We start from the raw sequence: 12,447 nt of genomic DNA, 5'->3' as shown, positions 1-12,447 counted from the left end.
GCTGGGGTGGGTCTTTGCTCACGGTTTGACCTATGAACTCCAGTTGAGGTATTTTCCAAATTTCATGCTTGTTGTTGTTTATCTTATGTATAATTATACCTTTTTCTGATACACCAAGTGTCTGTGCTTGCGAGAGGGGAAGTATTACCTCCTAGAGGCGCCCAGGGGCTGTGTGTAAGATTTTACCACTCGGTCACTGGGTGGGGGCCTCGAGCTGCGGTCTGCATTAACGTTGTGTTGATCGGGAAGGGACCCCTAGGTATTGAACCTGGCCCTTGCTGCTATTGTTTCAGACCTGGCAGAGGGGTTACACTATATATATTTGATTAATATTAATGTTTATTTTAAAATTATATTTTCAATATTTATTAAGCTTACATTTTCACAGTTGCACAAAAAGCTGGGCTTCAGCAATTCCCCCCAGTTTTTATCAATTTAACTGTTAACAGTTGTGGGAAATTACAGGGGGATATGACAATAGCGGGTCAGATCCCAATGATTTAATGGCAGAAGACACCGAGATTCAAAAAGTGAAAGCTTTATAAACTGTTAAAACACAGAAGTGTGTCAACATCCCCTGTCAAAAAGGATGCAGAGTCACTATCCTTAAATCAAAACTTGAATAAGTTCTCAGGCAGCCTTGCTCTTAATTTCCACATCCTGTAATTTCCATTTATTTTCAATTGAAATATATTTGTCATTAGTCTGTGTGTAGACCAGGGGCGGCTCTAGGATTTCCGCCGACCCCAAGCGAGGGTTCTGGCACGCTGCGCAGGGTGAAGCTCTGGCAGGGTCACCGGTCCCGCGGCTCCAGTGGACCTCCTGCAGACGTGCGTGCGGAGGCGTTCCGCTGGCTCCCGCGGCTCCGGTGGACCTCCCGCAGGCATGCCTGCGGATGCTCCAACGGAGTCGCTGGGGACCAGCGGACCCTCTGCAGGCCACGAACTGCAGGGAGGTCCACCGGCCCGCCGACTGCCGCCCTCCCCACGGGACGCCGCCCCAAGCACGCGTTTGGCGCGCTGGGGTCTGGAGCCGGCCCTGGTGTAAGACAGCTCTTATCAGTGTTTTAACATTCATTTATGAATAAAATGCGAATCCTTCCAGTCCCAGCGATATTAAACTCACAGGCTAAAAAAAGCTTGGTTAAGCCGACAATCAATTTTTTCAAGACCTGATTCTCATTTAACACTAATGGCTGCTTCTGTCCTCAGCGTTTAAGGGGCTAGCCGCGTCACCAACTTTCATGATTTTATCACGAGTCTTGCGATATTTTGTTGTATCCGTTGAATGCCCCAGCTTCCTGGGAAGCATGTGAGGAGATGAGGCGCTTTCAGACTTTCCATTTATCTAAACAAAGGATATTTTCTAGCGCTCTCACTTGCAGAGAAAAACTTCTTTAAAATGTCACCCCAGTGCAGCCTAAAGCTCTGAAGGAAACCAAAAGGCAAATAAAAAAAACCCTTTAACATCTACTATTATATTATTATTAAATCTCATGATTTTCGACGGGGCCTGGACTTTTGAGTTTTGTAAAATGGCCGATGGGGGTTGGCAAGTGGCTGTGCCAAGTGAAAATTTCCAGGCCTTAGGCTCTCTATCCGATTTTTTTTTAACCCAGTCAGGCACGCTCCCCTAAAGGAACGTCATTATTGAATCTAACACAGCACCGGCCATAGCAAAGGGGAACAAGACGTGTGAGGGCAAGCAATGGGGGACTGCACATGGAGCCGGGGCTGGTGGGCCCCATAAGCAGGAAACCGAGCACAGGCTCCCCCAACGGCAGATGAAACTAAAACAGATACAGGAGAATGGGTTCATTTTTATATTTTAGGAGCATTCAGGCCCAGATCCTCCAAGGTTTGTAGGCTCCTAACTCCCAATTGACAGCATCAGTCTACAATACCTTTGAGGATCTGAGGCCTTTTAGAGTCTTACCCTGAAGATACCAGGCCTGGAAAAACATAAACTGATCAATGGCCATCGCCAGTACTGACAGCCACCAAGTGTTCAATATTCATGGAGACTGGCAGAGAGGAATCATGAGATCTTTTCTAAAACTTTTTTGTTTCCTAACTGATGAAGGTTTCACTCTCATCATATTCTCAAGTTTTTCTGCTCAAACCAAGAGATAAGTGAAACTCCTTCAAAGTGTCAAGCTTTATCTGGCAAGAAAACTTATTTTTAAATGATGATTCTCATGTATTCATAATGATTTCAAGAAGCTGGGGGCCAGGCGGCTCCATTTCCAAATTTGAGGGCCGTGGGTTTCCTAGGAGGGTGGGAAGGGGCGGCAGCTTCAAATTCCCAGGGCTATTTTTTACCTGCGATCCAATAGTCCACAGTCACTTCAAACATAGCCCAAGTAGTAGCCCAATCTATTGATTTAAACTTTGTTTTTATTAACACTACAGTCTATATCTGTAAAAAGAATCATTACCATATCTAGAGTAAATAAATGGGGATGGATGTTAGCAGCTTATAGATCGATAACAAATTTTGGCAGCCAAATCATACCAAATTTGTTCAGTTTGGCTTAGGTTTATGTTCCCTGAAGGGTTTTATACAAATAGTTCTAATGAATACAAAGGATTAAGTTAGAAGGAGGTTTCTGGTGTGTGTTGTTGCTGTAAGGATTTTGAGAGAGTAAAACATCCACCTCCCTGAAATTCACTGATTGCACTCAACTTTGTGAGCCTCTGCCAACCCCTCACAACTGTTAGACAGCGAGTACAAACAGGAGATATGAATAATTTACCAAGCGGAAGAGAAGATATCAGCAGAAAAGGCGCTTTGCAAAATGGGCTACGTGGGGGTAGCAGCTCCCCAAAAAGGTATCTGGGGAAAAGGTCCTAAGACTAGAAAAGTGTAGCCCAGAGGGTGAAAAGTAAGCCGGGTACGGGCGGGTATGGAGGACCTAGTAAGAAAAAGGGTGCAGTAACTACCAGCAAGAAAATTGGAGCATTCTCTCCCCTCTCTGCACTCCTTCTCCTGGCTCTCCAGCAATTATTGAGGGTCTGAGCCTGGCTCCCAGGGCCGCCTCCAGGCCACCAGCGCGACCACGTGCGTGCTTAGGGTGCGGCATTGCCCGCGTGGGGGCGCTCTGCCCCCAAGAAGCCGTGGGACCAGCGGACCCTCCGCAGGGACGCCTGCGGGAGGTCCACCGAAGCCACGACGGGACCGGTGAGAGGCAGAGCGCCCCACCGCGGTGTGCCGCTCTGTGCTTGGGGCAGCGAAATGGCTAGAGCCAGCCTCTGCTGGCTCCACTAAATGTTTGGCGGCCAGGTCCTTCCCCTATGGCCCCAAAACCCCCCCCCTGGCTGCCCCCCCCCTCGCACCTCCCCTTGAGTGTGCCTCGGCCCCCGCTTTGCTGGCCTGATCCCATGCACCTCCCTGGGTCCCCCGGAGCAGAGTGTGTGTCTCTCCAGTCCCCTGCAGCTCCATGCTGCCTGCCTGCATTAACTGCTGCCACAGGGTCCTAGTGCCTCCCTCCACTCCTGCCAGGGCAGGCTGCCCTTCCCCCTCAGACCCTTTCATTTTCCAGTGGGACCCTCCACCGGTGCAGCTGCCCCCCCACCCGCAGTTACTGTTCTTGCCCCATGCTGGGCAAGGGGCAGCCCCCGTGAGGCTACAGTGAGGGGCAGCAGCAGGGGAGGAGGCGCACATGTGATAGCAGCCCCCACCCCAGCATGGCACCCACCACAGGGGAAGCGAGGGGGATTCCTGGACCTGGAGAAGGGCCCTAGGAGCACGTGCAGTGATGAGGGGGGAAGAAGGGGGTACCTACCCCAGAGCTCGCTGCTGCCAGCAGGGAGAGGGCTGGGCGGAGTCCTTCTTTCTGGCTCCAGTCCCAGGGCAGCCTGCCTGCCCCTCAAACTCTGCCCCCGCCCTGCCCCACCCCAGAGCCCACCCCCCCGCCAGAGCCCTCATCCCCCCGCACCCTAACCCTCTGTCCTAGCCCTGAGCCTCTCCAACACCTCAAACCCCTCATCTCCAGCCCCAGCCAGAGCCCTCATTCCCCTGCACCCTAACCCTCTGCCTCAGCCCTGAGTCTCCTCCTACACCCCAAACCCCTCATCCCCAGCCACATCCCAAATCCATCCTCAGCCTCTCCCCACAGCCTTCATCCCTGCACCCCCTCCCTCCACACCCCCTCTTATCCCCAAAATCCCTCCTAGAACCTGCACCCCCTCCCATCCCCAAACTCCCTCTCAGAGCCTGCATACCTCCAGTCATGAGGAGGGGAGGCGGGTCCTGTCTGTGGGCACCGCTGCTCCTGAAGGATGATCGTAGAACTGGAAGAAGAACCCAACCCTATGATTTTGTTCCCATCTTTTTATATGTTTCTATCCATAGATCCTGTCCTGTCTCACTGCCCCTGGACACTGTATGACCATGAGTCATCAGTTAATGGCAGATGTGACTTTGATCTTTGTCTTCCTGGGGCTTTTGTTTTTTTTTCTCTTGGGTGGGTTCTTTTTGCAAGTTTCACCAATCTTGCTCTTCAGCCATCAGGGTGGTGCTGGCTGCTGGTCTTTGAGATGAGCTGGCATCAGGGACTGATCCCATCCCACACCCTCACATACATTCACACTTTTAAGGTAAACACACACTCCTAACATTAAACAGAGTTTCGGTTACAATATGGGGTTGCTTTAGTTAGAATGTTAGACATCAGGCAATCCACACAAGAGAGAGACCCCCATAAGTGCTTAATCTGTGGGAGAAGTTTCATACGGCGGTCAGACCTTGCTAAAACATCAGATAATCCACACAGGAGAGAAATCTCATAAATGTTTGGACTGTGCGGAAAGTTTTGCTCAAAGATCAAATTTTATGGCACATCAGGCAATCGACTGTTCATACCGTTAGACTGTTCATACAGAGGTCTCACCTTGTTAAACATCAAGCAATCCATACCATAGGGAGACCATAAGACTCTCAGAAAGGTTTCAGAAACAGATCAGCCCTACTGAAGATCAGGCAATCCGCACAAGAGAGAGACCCCCGCTAAGTGCTTAGATTATGGATACTTTCAAATCTGGGGGGAGGTGGGGAAGGCTTTGTTTGTGCTCTTTGTTCGCGTTTTCTCTTGGAGCCAGAAAGGGACCAGACAGAAAAAAAAAAAACCCAAACATCTCTTAAAACCCTGCCTATGGAAATAATCATCTAGAATTACAAAAATAGTAAGTCAAGCCAGGCAAGGCTTTACACGCCGACTCCCTCTGTCCCTCGTCCACCCCCCTCCCTCTTCCACCCACTCTCACCACCCCCACCCCATTCCCAGCCCTCTCAGGAACACGCCTTGTGCCTGCAGCTGCTGGGGAGGAGGCACCAGAGGCTCCTGTGCTGGAGGGATCCCTGACCGTGGGGGAGGGGCTTTCTCCTTCCCTGCAGCCCATGTGCCCAGACGAGCTGCATACAGGACCAGAGCCCAGTGGTGGACTGAATCCAGCTTTAACAAATGCCCTTTAATTTAGGGTCTAGATTTTGGGTGCCAACCTTTAGGCACCTGGGGCCTGGTTGTCAGAGGGTTTGGGCACCTGCAGCTCCACTGACTCCACCTGCAGCTGTGGAGGCTACATGGCTCTGGTGCATGTGCCCTGCAGTTCTCTAGCTGGGAGATTTCAAAGGCTGCCTGGTGGGACTAACGGAACCGCTCTGGCTGGTCCTTGCCCATGTACACAACAGAACAGGTCAGACTGGCACCAGTCAGCTCCAGCCTGGGGTTAGTTTGGCTACAATCCAGTCTTGGCATGGACCTGAGCTGCCTAGAGCCCTGTTGTGTGTGGACTCAAGGTGCTTGGGGTCCCACATAGCGTTTAGCCCCGTGATCTCCTGTAGTGCAGGGCGGCGGCAGCTGAGTTTAACCCTTCATGGAGCAGAACAGGAGTTCAGAATCCCAGTGAGAAACCTCCTCTCCCTGCTGGGCCTGGGACCTTTACCAAGGCGTCTCTCCCTCCTAACGGACACACTTCTTCAGGGAGGCTGATGTTGAGGTGGCAGCATGGCGTAATGCTTGGCACAGTGGAGTGGGTCTGGGGAGTTTGGGGTTCAAGTCACATCTGGTCCTGGGGCAAGTAACTGTGCCTCTCTGTTGCCTCAGTTTCCCGCCCCATCCCCAGTTAGACTGTAACCTGCTCAGGGCAGGGATTGGCCCCTGGCTGGGTTTTGTGCAGTGCTCAGATCTCATGTGTGGTCTGTAAAGGGTGTTGTGAGGCAAATAGAAGTGAGGTTTCTCTGTTGCATAGTTTCTCTGCACTGAGGGCAGGAGGCGGCTGTATCGGATCCCTCCCAGCACTGGCTGATGCAGACTCAGCAGAAATTGTGCCCACACTCCAGACTGACAGGTTCTGTGAAATACTCCAGACAGACGGGACATGTCGCTTCCTCCTGAAGACTTTCCACAGGGTTTCTCTGCAGCCATGACTCCCTCAGGCTGTTTGCAGAGCAGGAACCAGCCCCCTGGTGACATTACAGGCCTGGAGCTTTGGTGAAGAATGGCTCTACTCCGGCAACCAGCCCCCTGTGCTGGTGTGAGGGGTCAGTGGGGCTTCACTTGGGCACCACTCACATTGGGCATCCCCTGGCATGATGAGTTTGCAGGGTGAGGGTCTGTGTGATTAAGGAGTGACATTCAGACTTGGCAGAATTCTTCTTTTATATCAGTTTTGTTGGAAAATGTTGATGTTCCTTTATAAGCACATTTTCCATATGTCTTGAGATAAAGTTTCAGTTGCACAATGACCTGGGTTTCAGCATTACTTTCCAATTTTTATCAACTTAAATGTTTACAGTTGTGGGAAATTATGGGGGGATACGACAATAGTGGGTCAGACCACAGTTATTTAACGACAGTACACACTGAGATTCAAAATGTTAAAGCTTTATAACCATTAGAACACAGGTGGCTAAGATCACCTCTCAAATAGACAAAGTCTCTCTCCTTAAATCAAACTTGAGTAAGTTGTAAAGCAGCCTTGTTCTTACTTTGCAGATCTGTAATTTTCACGTATCCGTTGAAATATTTTTTCATTGGTTCGTGTGTTCGCAGCAAAATCAACGTTTGCCAACATTTATGAATAAAAGCGAATCCTTTCAAGCCTCGTGATGATAAACTCACAGGCTAAAATGTGGTTAAGCTGGAATCAATGTTTTCAAGACCTGATTCTCGTTTACACTAAGGCTGCTCTGACTCAGTGTAAAGGGGCTGCAGCCTCACCAACTTTCATGATTTTATCACGATTCTTGCAATATTTGTTGTGTCTGTTGAAGCCCCAGCTCCTGGAATCATGTGATGAGGTGAGGCTCTCAGCTTCCGTTTTCTAAAGAAAGGATGTTTCTAGCGCTCTTCATTGCAGAGAAAAAATGTTACCCCAGTGCAGCCTAAAGCTCTGAGAAACCAAAAGGGAAATAAAAAAAAACCCTTAACATTGACAATTTATTATTAAGTCTCATGATTTCGAGGAGCCTGACTTGTGATTTTTAAATGCCTGGGGTTGGCAGTGCTGCGCCTGTGAGAATTCAGGCCTTAGCTCTCTATCTGTTACCCAGGGCAAGTCCCCTAAAGGAACGTCAGTATTGATCTAACACAGCACCGGCCATACAAAGGGGAACAGATGGCGAGGGCAAGCAATGGGACTGCACCTGGAGCCGGGACGTGGGCCCCAAGCAGGACATGAGTACAGCTCCCCCAACAGGGGATGAACTAAAAAGATAAAGGAGAATGTTAATTTTTATATTTAGATCTTTAGGACCAGATCCTCCAAGGTTTGTAGGCTCCTAACTCTCATTGACAGCAGTCTACATCCTTTGAGGATCTGAGGCTTAGAGTCTTACCTGAAGATACCAGGCCTGGAAACATAAACTGATCAATGGCCATGCAGTACTGACAGCACCAAGTATTCAGCATTCCTGAGACTGGCAGAAGGAACCATGAGATCTTTTCTAAAACTTTTTTGTTTCTGAGTGACGAGGTTTCACTCTCATCATATTCTCAAGTTTTTCTACTCAACCAAGAGAAAGTAACTCTTCAAAGTGTCAAGCATTTCTGGCAAGAAACTTATTTTTAAATGAGATTCTCATGTATTCATATGATTTCAAGAGCTGGGGCCAGGGGCGCCATTTCAGATTTGGCGGGTGGGGGGAGGAAGGGGCAGGTTTAACTATGATTCCCAGGGCTATTTTTTACTGCATCAATATCCACAGTCACTTCAAACATAGTGCAAAAGTAGCCCAATCTATTTATTTAAACATTGTTTTTATTAACACTACAGTCTATATCTGTAAAAGGAATCATTATCTATCTAGAGTATAAATGATGGATGGTAGCGAAAACAAATTTTGGCAGCCAAATCATACCAATTGTTCAGATTGGCTTAGGTTTATGTTCCCTGAAGGGTTTATACAAATAGTTCTAATGAATACAAAGGATTAAGTTAGAAGGAGGTTTCTGGTGTGTTGCTGTAAGGATTTGAGAGAGTAAACATCACCTCCATGAAATTCACTGATTGCACTCAACTTTGTGAGACTCTGCCACCCTCACAACTGTTAGACAGTGAGTACAACAGGAGATATGAATATTTACCAGCTGGAAGAGAAGATACAGCAGAAAGCTGCAAAATGGCTATGTGGGGGCAGCTCCCCAAAAGGTATCTGGGGAAAAGGTCCTAGAATAGAAAAGTGCAGCCCCACTGTGGGGAGATTTGGTAACATACAGACATTCCCAGGGGCATTGGTGTTTCTGTGTCACAGCCGATGGACCAGACCCAAAGCCCATTGTTGGCAAAGGAAAGGCTCCCACAGACAAGGGGGACTAAATGGTAGAATAATGACAGTGCCCAGTGTGGCCATTTCACTACAGAATTAGAGAGTTGGAAAAAATTGGAAAGTTTTAGTGTAATTTAAGCAATATCTGTAGCGGTGGCAGCTCATGCTTGTTTCTTCCTAGCAGGGAACGATTCCAGGTTTTCTGTTCTGCAGCACGGCTCTTGCAGGCTGGCTGTGCTTTACTTTCTCCATTTACTTAAGTGTAGGACACTGAAAAAAAAATCAGTTCTACAGTTTTAATTCATTTCACTTTCAATATCCTGATGCTCCAATATTTGGGTTTCAAACACTGCCCAGGGCTCTTGGTCTAAGAACTATTTTCAGTCAGACACAGAGCCTATAAAAATAAGTTTTAAGTGCTGGAACGAGGGGTACTGGGGATGCAGCACCCCCTGGCTTGAAGAGGTTTCGTGGCTGCATGATCTCTAGATTATTCTTGGACATGATATTTTTGGAGATCTTTCTACTTCATCATGAAATATATTTTCATATTATGTGTTGTAGCTTGATCTTTCACCCTTAACATAAAATGAGCTGCTGCTGAGCTCCAGGGGTTAAGCCATTTCCCGAAATGAAATATTCTGTAATGTTTCCCTGCAGAAATGTAGAAACAGAAAAAGTGGACGGACATTTTAGATCGAAATTTAAATGATTCAGCCGTTTGCAATTACACGTTGATTCTTCTGATCAGAATCTAGCGTACTGTCGTAGAAAGCAACATTTCTAGGGAAACCCTGATTTTGCTGAAGCCACACTTTCAGGTGAGAGACATTTCTGTGTGAAAAATGTCAACACGCGGTTGTGTATTTGGTTGTCATGGTTTTTGTTCCTATGGCAACTGAGTTAGATTATTAGGGGATAGCCCAGCCAGTTTCAGCTGGTTGGGTGAGCTCTGTGTCTGTAAATAAAATGGTAGTTTTGTTAGCTGTCTGCTGTCTGGCCTCAAGTGATTTCTTCCTAAACCGGCTGCCCCCAAGGATATAACAAGTGGCGACGATGGATGGGATTCCGGTGCTGCTCCAGTAACAGAAGGAGGGAGAAGTCAAGGTAAAGAACAAACAAACAAAAAACCTGCTTGTTTGCACTGACTGTGAAAGGGAAACTAAAAATCATGGCTACTCTGACCAGGCCACTGGAAACTTTTGATGAGAATATAGAGCAGTGGCATGTGTATACTGAGCATTTTGAGCTTTTTGTTATTGCAAATGACGTTACAGAAGCGAAGAAGGTGCCAATATTCTTAAGTGTTGTAGGGGCTAAAACCTACTCCCTGCTACCGGATTACTAAAGAAGAAACCAGTCTAACCCCTATACTAAGGAAACATGCTGCTGTTTTTGGAGATGATCTGGGAAGTATGAAGGGAATCACTGTGACATTAAACATTAAACCTGACAGTCCACCAAAATATCTGAAAGCCCAAACTGTGCCATATGCCATCAGGCCAAAAGTTAAAGCAGACCTGGAGCGCCTGGTCACCAATGGAGTTGTAATACCAGTTACCCATAGCTCATGGGCCACTCCAATCATTCCAACAGTGAAGAAAGATGTCTCTCTCCGGATTTGCGGTGATTTTAAAGTCACTGTCAACCCAGTGTTGTGTGCAGAGCAATACCCGCTTCCCCGCATCGATGACCTCTTCGCAGGCCTGGCTGGGGGACAAAAGTTCAGTAAGACTGATCTGAGTCAAGCATATTTACAGATGCACGTCGATGAAAAGTCCCAAGAGCTGTTGACTATTGTGACTCATAAGGGGCTTTATCGATACTGTCACCTACCCTTCGGAATAACGTCTGCTCCCGCCCTGTTCCAGAGGGCTATGGACCAGATCTTGTGTGGCTTGTCAGGAGTTCAGTGCTATCTGGATGATATCCTGGTCACTGGAAGAAATGAAGAGGATCACTTAAAGAATTTAGAGGCTACCCTACAAAGACTGGAAGAGTATGGCCTACGAGTTCGCAAAGACAAGTGTGAATTCTTCAAGCCCTCTGTTGAATATTTGGGACACATCATCGATTCTGCAGGTCTTCATAAGGCCCCTGCAAAAGTTAAAGCTATTGTGGAGGCTCCCCCACCTCGAAATGTAAGCCAGCTGCACTCATTTCTAGGACTACTGAACTATTATGGAAAGTTCATCTCACAGTTAGCCACACTGCTAAAACCAGAGTCTTTACTACTCTTGGGATCCTAGGGCTCAGATACATGGATTCCCCTGACAACAGTCCGATGGTACCTAACCAGATCTGGGATACACACACACACTAGTAAACAGAAACCTTCTCATGGCCCAATATTGAACCACCCTTAACTCTGACCATGTGGGTTCTGGTGAATATTTCTACAGGTCTGAAATATTAAATTCGGAGACATGAATGGAGAGATCTCCCCGTCAGGGCTGTCACATCCCTTTGCCTTAGACTGAGGAGGGCTCTTTCCTAAATGCTTCTCCTTGTTTCTGTATTTAGGAGAGGCTCTCCCTACAGGGCTGCCCTTTGCCTTGGGGTGGGAAGGTTTCTATTAATGGTTCTTCCTTGGCTGGGGAGAGACTGCCTGCTGTTCCACGAAGTGGGTATTCACCAATGAAAGCTCATGCTCCAACCAGCCATAATTACAGCGTGTTGACATTTTTCACACAGAAATGTCTCTCACCTGAAAGTGTGGCTTCAGCAAAATAAGGGTTTTTCTAGAAATGTTGCTTTTTACGACAGCACGCTAGATTCTGATCAGGAGAATCAACATGTAATTGCAAACAGCTGAATCATTTCAATTTCCGCCTAAAATGTCCGTCCACATCTGTTAGTCTATAAGGTGCCACAGGATTCTTTGCTGCTTTTACAGATCCAGACTAACACAGCTACCCCTCTGATGCTGTTCCACTGCTTCCATCATTCTCTGTGGTCAGGATAGGGCAGCTGGTGGCTTTAACCAGATTCCAGCCTGTGCAGCTCCTGGCCACAGGTAAGTGGCACATCCCAGTAAACACCAAACTCTTCTCCTAGGGGCACAATACTCTCTATGGGTGTGTGGGTGGACAGATTTCCTGGTTCCATATTTATAATGCATCCCCACTCTGAACTGACCTAACACACACACAGCCATTACACAACTGGACCAGACCCCCAGTAGACCCCATCCCCAGCTGGTGCACCCCAGTGCCCAAAGACTGACCAATAATTAGCACCGGACAGTAGGTGCCAGTCCCCTCCCCCCCTCAGCCCAGTGGAGCCACCCCCGGCTGTCCCAAGACCAACTGTGCCAACCCAGTTGGCTACAGCCAACCCTGCTGTAGCCTCCACCTGCCCCTCCCCCCACAGCCTGTGTCCTCCCCCCCACAGGGAGTGCAACTGCCCGGCGAGCCGGGTGGGGGCAGGTAAATCGATGCTGCCCCGCTGCAGCTACAGCCCCCGCCAACTGCAAGACCCCCGCAGTGACCCAGGCGCAGCCACGTGGGGGGTGTTGGGTGCAGTAGGGGGACGGGGGACAGTTGGTAGTTCCCCCCCTCCCCAGCAAGTCAAGGCCCCCGCACCCGAGCCAGGCGCCGGCAGCAGCCAGGAGAAACTGGGCCAGCAGCTGCCGGAGGACGGTGAAAGCAAAACTGAAACCGAAACCAAAAATTGCGCAGG

This window comes from Mauremys mutica, chromosome 12 (genome assembly GCF_020497125.1).
Source record: "Mauremys mutica isolate MM-2020 ecotype Southern chromosome 12, ASM2049712v1, whole genome shotgun sequence".
Classification (NCBI taxonomy): Eukaryota; Metazoa; Chordata; order Testudines; family Geoemydidae; genus Mauremys; species Mauremys mutica.
The sequence above is the reverse complement of the archived record's forward strand: the minus strand, read 5'-3'. Positions refer to the sequence as shown.